We start from the raw sequence: 13,102 nt of genomic DNA, 5'->3' as shown, positions 1-13,102 counted from the left end.
AGCTATTCCTACACTGGGAACACGCTAAAACATGTTTCCATCACCAGCAAATAAATACTCCATCCTCTAAATATGATCTCCCTAGCATATTTCTAGAAAAGAGACAAAAAAGGCTATGCAAAAAAAGAGAATTGAAAAAAATAGGACACATGAAGGTCCCAAAGTATTGAAAAAAAATAGGGACACATGAAGGTCCTAAGGTATTAAAAAACATATGGGCACATGAAGGCTCATAAGAAAATAAGCTAGCCATGTCTCAAAATAAAAGCTAGAGAAAGAGATCATATCAAATAGAGGAGTATAGTTCCATCAAATTCCACACACTTGCATGGTTTTGATCTAAGAGTATGACGTTTCTCTACGGTGGGTCTGGAATTTGACTTTACAACATATTCAAGGTAAGTGTACCTTGAATTTTTCATCCCTACCCAAACTCCATATAAGCTTTTAGAAGTAGGATGATCAAAGAGAAAGGCAAACATTCAAAATATGCCTTGGTGAGGAACCACTTACATATTTGAGTGACTTGCGAGAATCATTCAAGGAACAAAAGTTATCTTATTGTTTTCAAAACCATAGAAAACCCAAGTTTCTGAGCAGGAATAGAGTAAGAAGATTTGAATCCAAGTTGTTACATTTTTCAATTACCCAAGATAATGTGGTAGACACTTCAAAGTTCACAAGTGCAGGTAAAGCTTGGAATAACTTGTATGTAGATGTCATATCAAGGAGATGACCCATCTTAGTCCTTAAACTTTACTCAAGGACAAGCACAGGGCTAAGTGTGGGGGGAGTTTGTTGGCGGTCCTTAACTCATATTTTCAACCGCCAATCTTTACGTAAAATCCAACTAAATAAACACCAAACTTAGTGATAGGGTTTAAAACTAACATCTTTCCACAAGTTTTGGTGAATTATCTTTTTGTAGGATGACTTACATGAAAAGCATGGAAATGTGACAAGAATATGCAATCACGCAAAGCGCATTTCCATCCTACAAATAGCAAAAGAGGAGAACGCCCACCTACCTAGCAATTCTAGACCCAAAACCCATAGAGGCCCACTCTAGAAGATCAAAGGAGACCGCACGACAAAACTAAACTCTGTGGGCCAAACCAGGGTGCGGGCACACCCCTGGTGGCTCACCTCGGGCCCAACCTTGTTAGGTCGGTTCATACCGCCTCTCCAAGGACGGTTCATAGGGTTTCAGCCAGGTTCAATGCACCTAAATGATGGTTTGCACTTTCCATGAGGGGATGAACCATTTTCCAAGGACCCCCTCCTCTCCACCTATAAAAGGAGGCCATCCTCTCCTCATTTGAGGACAACACACAACAAGAGAGCAAAAAGAGAAGAAGAGCTTCATTCCTACCAAGGCTTTAGCTAGAATTAGAATAGGGAGTGAGTGAGTTAAGAGTTAGAGGAGTACCAGAGTGTCGGCTACCTCTACTTCTTGTACTTGGCGACCCTTGTACATTGATTGGATGGAGTGCCATGGTTGTCGGCTCCCTCTACACTTTTACCTCAACGTACCGAATACTACTTGAAGTATAAGGTTCGTGTTTATCTTTGGTGCTGAGTTCTTAAGAAAAGTTATCTTTGATCACTATATTCTTGCAGGTTCATTGTCCGTCCCCATGATGGATACTCTAGTAGAAGGGCCCTGATAAAGATGGATAACCCTTGCATGTGCGCTAGAGTAGTAGTTGATAGCATAGACGAGGTGTCTAGGCTAAAGGCTACCTTTGTTTGCCTCGACTCTATGGTTGAGGGGTAGGTGGCAGGTGGTGATAGCCCTGTCCATCCCTTGTAATCCCCCACATCCGGGTATGGCATAGAGATGTAGGCCAGCAATGCTTGGTAGACCAAGTGTTATCCAGTGCCCGAAGTCTATAGTGGCAAAGCTATCTTAACTTAGGTTCTATATCCTTAGAAAACCTCACTACCCGAGCTATCTTTCTTCTTGTTCTCTTAGGCGGACTAGCTAAGAGGCTTTACACATCCGTTCCTTTGGGAAAATACGATACCCTAAATACTTTTGGGTGAAGTGCTACGACGATATATCCGTGCACTTATGGATTCTTTCGCTTACGCTAAGAAATGCCAGCACAAGTCCTTAGCAATGGATGAATGGCATGTCAATCAACTTTACCTTTCTTTGCTTGAAGGAGAGGCATGTTATATATGGGGGGTGCATCAACACCATATTTGAGAAGTCAAGTATGTCCAATTCATTCCTTAGCTTGTAAAACCTCTTCTCATCAAGTGGCTTGGTGAAAATATCGGCAAGTTGATCTTTGGTGCCCACACTCTCAATGCAAATGTCCTCTTTTTGTTGATGATCTCTTATGAGGTGATGGCGGACATCTATGTGCTTTGTTCTTGAATGTTGAACCGGGTTGTTAGTGAGCTTCACGGCACTTTCATTGTCACATAGCAATAGCACTTGTTTGAACTTGATTCCAAAATCATTCAAAGTAGCCTTCATCCAAAGTAATTGAGCACAACAACTACCGGCCGAAATATACTCCGCTTCGGCAGTTGAAAGTGCTACACTTTTTTGCTTCCACTACTAGATTTTGACCCTATTGCCACTTGACGCTATTTGCATCACCACAAATTGTGTTGTAATAGGGGTGTGTTTTGCAACATTTGTCTAAAAAGGTGGTAATAGAGGGACTGTGTTGCTACAAAAATTGTGCAATTGCAATTTTTACGTTCGGCGTTGCAAGAGGTGAGACCTATAGCAACACTTTTTTGAAAAGTGTTGTTATAGGTTAAAAATATTGCCACAATGACATTTCGTTGCATTAGTATTGATTGGCGTTGCAACTGTCTGGTGCTCTTGCAACTATATAGAACAGTGTTGCTATTGCTTGAAATTATTGCTATAATGTTGTTGGGTTGTAATATTTCTCACGACCATTGCAATAGGTAGTTGTTTATTGCAACTAAATATCTAAAGCGATGCAATAGTTTTGCTATTGCCATAATTTTTTGTTGTTGACATAGAATAGATATGTCGTTGCAATATGGTATTCTATTGCAACACTTTTATTTCGTAGGCATTTGGGTTCGACAAACTAGAAAATCATAGAACGTGCGACAACCCCTTGATTTTGTATGTGATCGTGCGGATCCAACATATACGTCTGGTGCCCTACACAACAAACACTGGTGCCCTTGATCATCGGGACGATGCCACTAGCCCACGCCATCCACCTCCTACAAGCGATGTTTAGTGAAGCCATGGCCCCAGCCCCCAGCCCACCCATGATCTTGGTCATGCCCCCTGTTACATCCCGGTCCAGGGCTTAACATGATTAATAGGATACTCATACCAATAAGTTGCAACTTCTTTTCCGGAAGCCCATCTGCAAATAACTCCGAGGTTAAGCGTGCTTGGCCTGGAGCGATGGGTGACCGACCGGGAAGTCCTTCCCGGGTGCGCACGAGTGAGGACAAAGTGCGTAGAAAAGACCTGTGTTGGTCTGTGAGGGCAGTCTATATCCTAGAGAAGCTGCCAGATGTAAGCGGGCCCGGCCTCGGAGAGGCGGGACGTTACACCCCCTCGAATAAAGTTGTTCTGATGTCTTAAACTCTCCCATGCAGCCTTGTGTAATTCTAATTCAATTTGGTTATGATTGTTAGGAAATTCTAAATTATATATTTGTTGGATGTGATTATCTTGAAGTTCTCTGGACAACATGGTTTCTTGCACTTTGATTTATAATCTTTGGAAGCAATCCTAAGTAATATAATATTTAAAAACAATCTCCAACTTGGCCAAGTCCACGTTTGGACCCAATTTAGCTCAGCCCACAAATATTTAATAGGAGATTGCCTGTGAGTTAAAATAGGACAAAAAATGCACAAGATGTTTGGTAGCCAAACTAAAATCAAGATTATGATAATTAAATTTGCATGTGTTGTACCATATCAATGACAAAAAAATATAATTGATGATGAACTAACACATGATTAAGTGATTAACCAAGTGTTACAATGTTACAATATTATCACAAACCAACATATCACAGACACCTTAACCCAAAACCAACACATCGAGGTCAACCTATCACTCATTATTGCAAAGATCAACAAGACTTTTTTTTTGCTAACCTACTTGAAATCTGCATAGTAAATATACCAGTTCATATATGTACCAGCCACATTTTTTATTCCTAGCCTACAGAATGTCCTTAGGAATAGACCCTCCCACCTCCTGCAGGGAAAGCACTCCATGGCTCTAAAAATGTATCAGTCTGAAAACAAGTTAAATCTATACTGCAAACTGAAAAACAAAGAAACAAAAAACACATTAGTATTTTGTAGTGCAGTCTGAACATCGCCCTACTTTGAGATTGAACATAGCTTGCATAACACCAACCCGGTGTATCTTATACATGACAATTCATGTAGAGAAGCAAAAAAAAAAACACTGAAAAACATGTGTGAAGCACTACCCAGACACAAGCTGTACCAAACGTGTGAAGAACATTATGCATCTTAGACAAGACCTTAATCTACTGGATGGAGTAGCTATTTTTTAATGTTAAAAATGGCACTAGAATCCTAGTGTCATGAAATGCTGCAGCCCTATCCTTTGTAGAATGCATGATGTGCTGATGAATCATCTGCAAATTTCATATGTAAGGAACCGTGACGCCTAAGAGGAGGGGGTGAATTAGGCAACTTAAAACTCTAACTCTAAATTATGACCTCTTTTTCTATCCTTAGCAAAAACTTATACAAAAGATAAACTATCTAAATGTGCAACTACGGTTTTGCTAGTGTGTTGCTATCTCTACCGCAAAAATGAGTTATGCAACCTAGGTTCCAAACCTATCAACTAGCCTATCACTAAGCTAGGAAAGTAAAGCACAAACCAAGATTGCATTGTAAATACGGAAGCTAAAGAGTAAGGTAGAGATATGCAAACTCCCGTCGACGAATCCGGTATTTTTACTGAGGTATCGAGAAGCACGCAAGCTTCCCCCTAGTCCTCGTTGGAGCCCCTCGCAAGAAATCCCTCGCAAGGGCCAAGCTCCCGATTGGGTAACTCCGTGGATAGCCCCAGGCCTTCCCCACGCGCAAGTGGGTCTCCGGTGTGCCTTCTTGCAAGCCTCTCCCAGACCGCTCCCCGCCATCTTCACTATCAAGCTTCCAGCAGAACCGTCGCGGGCCTGTTCCCTTCGGTACACGGTGGCAGCCATACCACAAACGTGGTTGGTGCGATCTCGTAAGACTACAAGCCCCTCCGATGTACAACAATGGTGTGCGCAAGCACCGAGTGGTAATAGGTGTGCAAACCTCACTAAACACTAGGCCTAAACCTAGAGCAAGCACATAAGCGGTGGTCTAACTAACCTAAGCACTTCACAAAAGCACCTATGCTAACCACCAAATGTATCACTAAGCACTATGCAAGTGGAGATCACTAAAGTGGTGTATCAACACCCTTGGTATGTTTCATCAGCTCTCCACCTCTCAAATGGCCGGTTGGAGGGTCTATTTATAGCCCCACAAGTGAGAACTAGCCATTGGACCCGAGACCCAACTTTCTACTAGTGACCGGACGCTGATCACGTCCCGATCGGACGTGTCTGGTCCTACCGACCATTGGAGCGCGCCCGTTGATCGGACTCTAGGTCGAGTCCGGTCTCACTCGATCGGACACGTCCAGTCGCACTGGCGCCACTCTGGAACCTTTTTGGACATGATCGAACGCTACTTCTTGGTGCGTCCGGTCGTCCTGCCGTGGCGTCCGGTCACGCTGAGAACATTGCCGTTGATGATGAACAGTGAAGTCCGTGCATCTGATCACTACCTCGCTCAGCGTCCGGTCGCTACTGCTGACGCCTGCTGTTGTCGAGCAACTGATCGGACACGTTCGGTCCTCGTAGGGCCGTGTCCGGTCTCCTCTATCGAGCTCGTTTCTTCGCGATCTTGCGTCCTGCTTGGTTTCCATCTCCGTGCTTGGACTTTACTTGATATCTTGGGTCTTCTCTTGTGCTTCTAGGGTCTTGCTTATGGTGTTGATCGTGGGATCATCATGTCACCTTCGTCCAAGTCATGTCTTGCACCCTATTGAACTACAAAATAATTACTTGCAAATTCATTAGTCCAATTTGGTTGTGTTGGTCATCAAACACCAAAATCCAAAGTAAATGGGCCTAGGGTCCATTTTCCTTACAATCTCCCCCTTTTTGGTGATGGATGACAACACGACCAAAACAAGCAAATAATAAAAAATTTAGAATTTAAAAACTATTTACTTGCTAGGATGCAATGCAAAGGGCAAGGTATATGATGTTGTTTACACCAAAATTTGGAAGAAGAGTCACAGGGACTCGAAAGCTCCCAAGATCATATCATCAAGGAATCAATTGCGTGCAGATCAGAACCAGCTGATTCAGATGCAAAACTAAAATCGGCTTTCTTCAGATAGCGCTAGCGGATAACGACAAAGGCTATGATCGGCGCTAGGACGAGGCATGTTGGACTCTACAAAAAAGGAAAGATTAGAGTCCAAGTTATCTTAAATTAGGAATGTTTTCTATAAGGTCAAAAAATGTGATGAGTCGTGCATAGACAGGAGTCATGCGTAGGTCCCGGGTATAAATATCAAACCCCGGCTATTGTAAGACACACAATCAATCCAATATACAAGTCATTTACTTTTTCGGCTCCGACCACCCCTTAGGAGTAGGAGTAGAGTAGATCTCGGCGAGTTCTTCAGCAAGTATGGCTGCATCGATCCGGTCAACCTCCACTGCTTGTTGTAAGTACCGTCATGGCTTATACCTCTGTTTGTACGGCTGCATCGATCCGGTCGACCTCCACTGCGACTCTGGTATAAGTTAGTTATCGATTCTTGCCTAGTTCTAAGTATGGCTGCATCAATCCGGTCGACCCCCACTGCATGAACTAGATCAGGTCAAGTTATCGGCTCTACCTTAGAATGGCAGTCTTTGGTAGATTCATTAAGTTACCGATATTGCTTATTGCTTTCATTATTTATCTAAATTGCAGCAATATTACTCTATCCAATTGGGATTGATCTAGATCGGCCTTATATCTTGTTTAGCCCATCGTTTGTTAATCTAAAACTGATCTAATCCACATGTTAAACGATGAGTTATGTTTTATCGGCTATTTTACGTCAATCTTGATCGTGCATAGCGTTCGGTTAAAGCACGTTACGTCTTGAGTAGATTTATTGGCTAGCGAGAACCGTTCCATGGCCCGTTATCACGGCCTGTGTGATTCTGCCTCACACCCCACTGTTAGCACTATGGAGTGAGGATCGTTATTTGGTAGATCTATTCCTAATAAGGCATGACTTTAACTGTGCGCTATGTCTGAATCAGTTGTTTTAGCCGATATCGAGCGCTTTTACGAATAGTTCGCATCATGAGATCGTTGAAGTAGCGATAAGTTGATAGATATGTTAGCCCCATGATCTTATTATTGTATTACGGCCTACATGATTCTGCCTCATGCCCCACTGATCATAGAGATAGATGAGATCTAATATGTTCATTAGATTTATCTCTATTAAATGGTTGAATGATGATGAACTATTTCTTTTATAAAGGAGTTCGGTTACTTGCAGTCATTGGCTTAGCATAAACCAATCATTATTGACATCTTATTGCCATTGATTAATATTTGCTCAAATAACAACATTTATCTTGAATGATAATCGATTCTTCTTATACAACCCAATGAGCTTTAACCGATTTATTCTCATGAATATGCTGGAATCGACTATTTAGTCGATCTCCTTTCATATCGGCTCTCAGAGCCACACATTCGGGACTGTCTGGCAACACCGGTAAGTTCCGCCCTTAATTACTGATAAGCTTTCTCTCCTTGTCAATTGTAGGGTCAAATTGACTGGCACGTCTCAGGAGGAGTGTGCAGGATTGACCACCCTTGCGCCAAAGCTAGACGGATCTCTAGCTCCATCGAGCAGACCCTTCCGGCTTGCTACGTGTGTCCTCGACACGGGACAAAATTCTGTGTCGACACACGTTTCTGGCACGCCCAGTGGGACACCACAATCGTCATGGCGGTTCACAACAACAACGACATCCTTATTCTGCATTATGAAGATCTATCTGATGGGGATAAGGGTATCATCAACAAAGCTACAGAAGAGTTTTAGAACAAGTGTTTGTTGTCCTACACCAAAACACGTGACAACACAATTGTTCAGAAATTTTCACTACCAAGAGTTCTACTACACGGGCAGACAGATACAACTAAAGATGGAGATAGACATTTCTTTAAGGAATTTGTAGATAAATCTGTTCGTGATGCCATATCAAGCCATAACGAAGCTTTCGTGGACATATTCCACAACGCCATAAGAGAGGCGATTCATGGGTTTTCAGTTGGTCAAGGTGGGCCAACTTATTACAACATTCTAGATCCGTTGACCCAAGGGACTAATCAAGTCGGTACCAGCCATCAAGAAGCAACACCAGCTGGTAGTGGTGATGTCCAGACAGTTTAGGGTTCATCTGAACAGACTCAAGGAACTACTACAAATCAGACACAGTACAATCCTAGACCATCAACACAGCATGTGCAACAACCGGCGGGGCAAAGTCAGAACCAGGTGATCAATTTTGGCACATGAGGCCACATACCGTCGTCGGCTCAAAAAATAGCACCATCAATTCAAAGGATCCGTAGAGATATAGATCCTTATGTCTATAATTAGAGACTTCAAGCAGCTAGCCAGCAAAGGACCCAGCAGATTGAGATTCCACAAGGGTATCACTATGGCACAGATTATAACACCCTTCACATGGTGCCAAATCTAGGATATCAAGGCACACGGGATTTCAATCCACAGTAATGTCTCAAAGCATCTAACTTGTAGAGTAACCTCCCCTAAATTTGTGCACACAAGTATGGAATACTTGTAGGAGACATGCACATTGATTTTAGAATCAAATATACCACTTGAAAGATGACATCACATGAATGTGAGAATCATTTTCGAAAGTGATATTCAGGAGAAATTATCTACAATTTGGACTTTGGCACATATTAGATGAACAATTGTAAAACAAGCTATGTGTCGTGCTCCTAAACAATTTAAACCATGTAGGTTTGCTCCAAGGGTTAAGAGTGAAACCGAGCAAGCCTACCATAAGATATACCTAGTGTATGCAAGACAAAAGATTAAACATGCAAATGCAAACCTAGGCATAAAAAGGAACTAGATGCTAAATGAAATTGCAAGAAATTAAATCTAGTTACAAAACATGGGAAGGAGAGTTTGGGTCCATAGTATTCACTAACCCACTTGGCAATTACCTTGTCCATAATGATGCACCCCATGAAATGCACCCATACTTTGCCAAGTCTCTAAATTCCCCAAAGTCCATCGGACTTCTCACTTCTCTTTCAGGATCCAAACCTTCTTGGTGCTCTTCATGTTAGAAATGATCTCCTTTGGCACCCAAATGCATTTGGCCCTATTGTTGGCTTGCATGTTCACCTTGATGGCCACCACCTTATCATTTTTCTTCTTCTTCAAGAGATAAGGTGTGGAGGCCTTTTTGTCCACCTTATTGGTGTAGGTGTTGGAGAGCTTGCTTGTTTCCTTTTTGTTTTTCTCTTTCTTCTTAGCTCCTCCCCCATTCTTCACCATGCACTCATAGGACTTGTGGCCTTTCGTGTAGCACACGTAGCAAACCATGGTTTGTCCTTCATCAAGCTTCTTCACTCCCTTAATGGTGTTATCTTCATGATGTTGGGCTTGCTCCGTTTTGCCTTTTACTTGAGTCAAGTCCTTGGTAAGGTGAGCCACTTTTTGCTTGAGTTGATCATTCTCCATTGCGACCTCTTGTGTGCATGTATCTACAATTACTTTCTCAACACAAACTTGGTTGCACAAAGGTGAATCTAAACATAAATCATTGCAAGAAATAGAAGCATCCTTTTTAGGCATGTCAAAGATAGAACTTTTCTTTTTAGGTGCCTTGGTGAGGGTTGTACCGATGACTTCAAGATTAGCAACTTTTTTAGTTAGCTCATCACAATGTTTGCACATGGTTTCCATTTTAGCAAGCAAACTTTTATAAGCATCTTGTGAGCTAGCTAACTTTTCTTTTAATTTTTCATTTTTCTTTGCAAGTTGCTCATCATTGATTGTTCATGCATTTGTTGTTGCACTAGCCTCAAGTTGATCAATTTTAGTAGATAGTTTAATATTAAGATTAGCAAATGTCTCATATTGTTCAAACAAGGTTTTATATGCTTCTTGTGAACTATCTAGCTTTTCTTGCAATATTTTTAGCTTCTTTTGTTGGCTAGTGCAAGCCTTAGCATATTTAAGATTTTCTTGCACAAGTTCATTAAGAGAAGGCATTTCATCATCACTATCACTCTCACTAGAGGATGAGCTTTCGTTAAAGGGACCGTGACGCCTAAGAAGGGGGGGTGAATTAGGCAACTTAAAATTTTAACTCTAAACTATGGCCTCTTTTTCTATCCTTAGCAAAAAACTTATGCAAAAGATAAACTATCTAAATGTGCAATTATGGTTTTACTAGTGTGTTGCTATCTCTACCGTAAAAATGAGTTATGCAACCTAGGTTCCAAACCTATCAACTAGCCTATCACTAAGCTAAGAAAGTAAAGCACAAACCAAGATTGCAATGTAAATGCAGAAGCTAAAGAGTAAGGTAGAGATGTACAAACTCTCGTCGACGACTCTGGTATTTTTACCGAGGTATCGAGAAGCGCACAAGCTTCCCCCTAGTCCTCGTTGGAGCCCCTCGCAAGGAATCCCTCGCAAAGGCCAAGCTCCCGGTCGAGTAACTCCGTGGATAGCCCCGGGCCTTCCCCACACGCAAGTGGGTCTCCGGTGTGCCTTCCGGCAAGCCTCTCCCAGACCGCTCCCCGCCGTCTTCACTATCAAGCTTCCGACCGAACCGCCGCGGACCTTGTTCCCTTCGGTACATAGTGGCGGCCACACCACAAACGCAGTTGGTGTGATCTCGCAAGACTACAAGCTCCTCCGATGTACAACAATAGTGCGCGCAAGCACCGAGTAGTAAGAGGTGTGCAAACCTCACTAAACACTAGGCCTAAACCTAGAGCAAGCGCATAAGCGATGGTCTAACTAACCTAAGCACTTCGCAAAGCACCTACGGTAATCACCGAATGTATCACTAAGCACTATGCAAGTGGAGATCACTAAAGTAGTGTATCAACACCCTTAGTATGTTTCATCAGCTCTCCACCTCTGAAATGACCGGTTGGGGTCTATTTATAGCCCCACAAATTAGAACTAGCTGTTGGACCCAAGACCCAACTTTCTACTAGTGATCGGACGCCGATCACGTCCCGATCGAACGTGTCCAGTCCTGCCGACCGTTAGAGCGCGCGCGTTGATTGGACTCTGGGCCGAGTCCAGTCTCACTCGATCGGACGCGTCCGGTCGCGTTGGCGCCACTCTGAAACCTTTCTGGAAATGATCGAACGCTACTTCTTGGTGCGTCCGGTCGTCCTGCCGTCGCATTCGGTCACGCTGAGAGCGTTGCCGTTGACAATGAACAATGAAGTTCGTACGTCCGGTCACTGCCTCACTTAGCATCCGGTCGCTGCTGCTGACGCCTGCTATTGCCGAGCAACTGATCGGACACGTCCGGTCCTCATAGGGCCGCATCCAGTCACCTCCGCCGAGCTCGTTTCTTCACGATCTTGCGTGCGGTTTGATTCACATCTTCGTGCTTAGACTTTGCTTGATATCTTGGGTCTTCTCTTGTGCTTATAGGGTCTTGCTTATGGTGTTGATCGTGGGATCATCATGTCACCTTCATCCAAGTCATGTCTTGCACCTTATTGAACTACAAAACAATTACTTGCAAATTCATTAGTCCAATTTAGTTGTGCTAGTCATCAAACACCAAAATCCAAAGTAAATGGACCTATGGTCCATTTTTCTTACAATATGGTCTGATAAAACAGTCATATGAATGATATAGCACTGTGTTTGTATATTACAGATAGACAGTCATATAAATGATATGGAGTCCATTTTGGTGTTAGATTTCTCACTCAGCTTATTCCATGGTATGCACATAAAGTAACTTATGCTATTTTGATCATTCGACTACTATCACATTTTCTGTTTGCAGTGTTTCCTATCCTTTCTGCGATGATTTATTAATACCCCTTGAATCCTCAAATGGTAGTTGGGGCAGTATCCTCATTGTATAGAAGGTTTGCCATGTGTACAGAACCTAGGCATTCGTGCTGCCTTTTTTCAGAGATTAGGGAAGGATGAGGAATTTCTTCGTCCCCGCTCATGGATTGGGAAATTCTGACTGACGAGCAGCAGAATTTCTTGAGGCCGCTGGCTGCAGCAAGGTACGGGCCTTCATGGGATTGTGAGAATCTCATCGTCGTTTTTCATGGCTAAGTGAGCTATAAACCTGAACAAAACAAGGAGAGTTGTTATTTTTCGTGGCTAAGATAACTATAAACCTGAACAAAACATGAAGAGCTGTCATTTTTTATGGTTAAAACAATGATACTTGAATCCATAGTCATTCTTCCTGCCCAAACTAAATAATAATGAAGTTGCCACTCAGTTTAAATTTCAGAAAGTTACCTTTTTATATTTGTGGCTGGCGCCTCTCCTTCCAAAACTCTGAAAGATAAAATTTGTCGTGTATGTGACACTTGATTGACATCCCAAGATTTAAACCTCAAGTAGAGATCTTAAGCGATTGAGTAACCAGCCACAATAAAAGTTGTCTGGCTCATGTACTCTACCCTGGCTCTGTATGAATTATGAAAACAACAGGAAGACATTAACTTGGAGAAAATCCACCAAATAAAAATTAAAAGATTTGGGAATTTGCCCATCAATTTTACAGGTATGTTGCCATACAGGTAACAAAAGATATTAAAAAACAAAAATGATATGACCCGAAAGAGAAATTAACCATCTGATCAGCTGCAATCAATAGGGACGAGGTGTCGGGGCTGGCCAGATGGAGGGCATTGAAACATCCTCAATTTTCCGCGAAGGGAAAATCCACAGAATGAATTATAATATGATGAAACC

General features: G+C 42.4%; 1 long non-coding RNA gene across 1 annotated transcript; it reads right to left on the bottom strand.

The window, feature by feature from the left end:
- Positions 1-11,986: 11,986 nt before the first annotated feature.
- LOC136471641 (uncharacterized) lies at positions 11,987-12,789 on the bottom strand. Its single transcript, XR_010762071.1, has 2 exons — positions 12,644-12,789; positions 11,987-12,464 (listed from the first exon to the last, which is right to left on the bottom strand). It is a non-coding gene; the product is annotated as an uncharacterized lncRNA (long non-coding RNA).
- Between the last annotated feature and the right edge of the window lie 313 nt (positions 12,790-13,102).

The sequence above is a fragment of the Miscanthus floridulus genome, chromosome 8, assembly GCF_019320115.1.
Source record: "Miscanthus floridulus cultivar M001 chromosome 8, ASM1932011v1, whole genome shotgun sequence".
NCBI lineage: Eukaryota > Viridiplantae > Streptophyta > Magnoliopsida > Poales > Poaceae > Miscanthus > Miscanthus floridulus.
The sequence above is the reverse complement of the archived record's forward strand: the minus strand, read 5'-3'. Positions and strand labels throughout refer to the sequence as shown.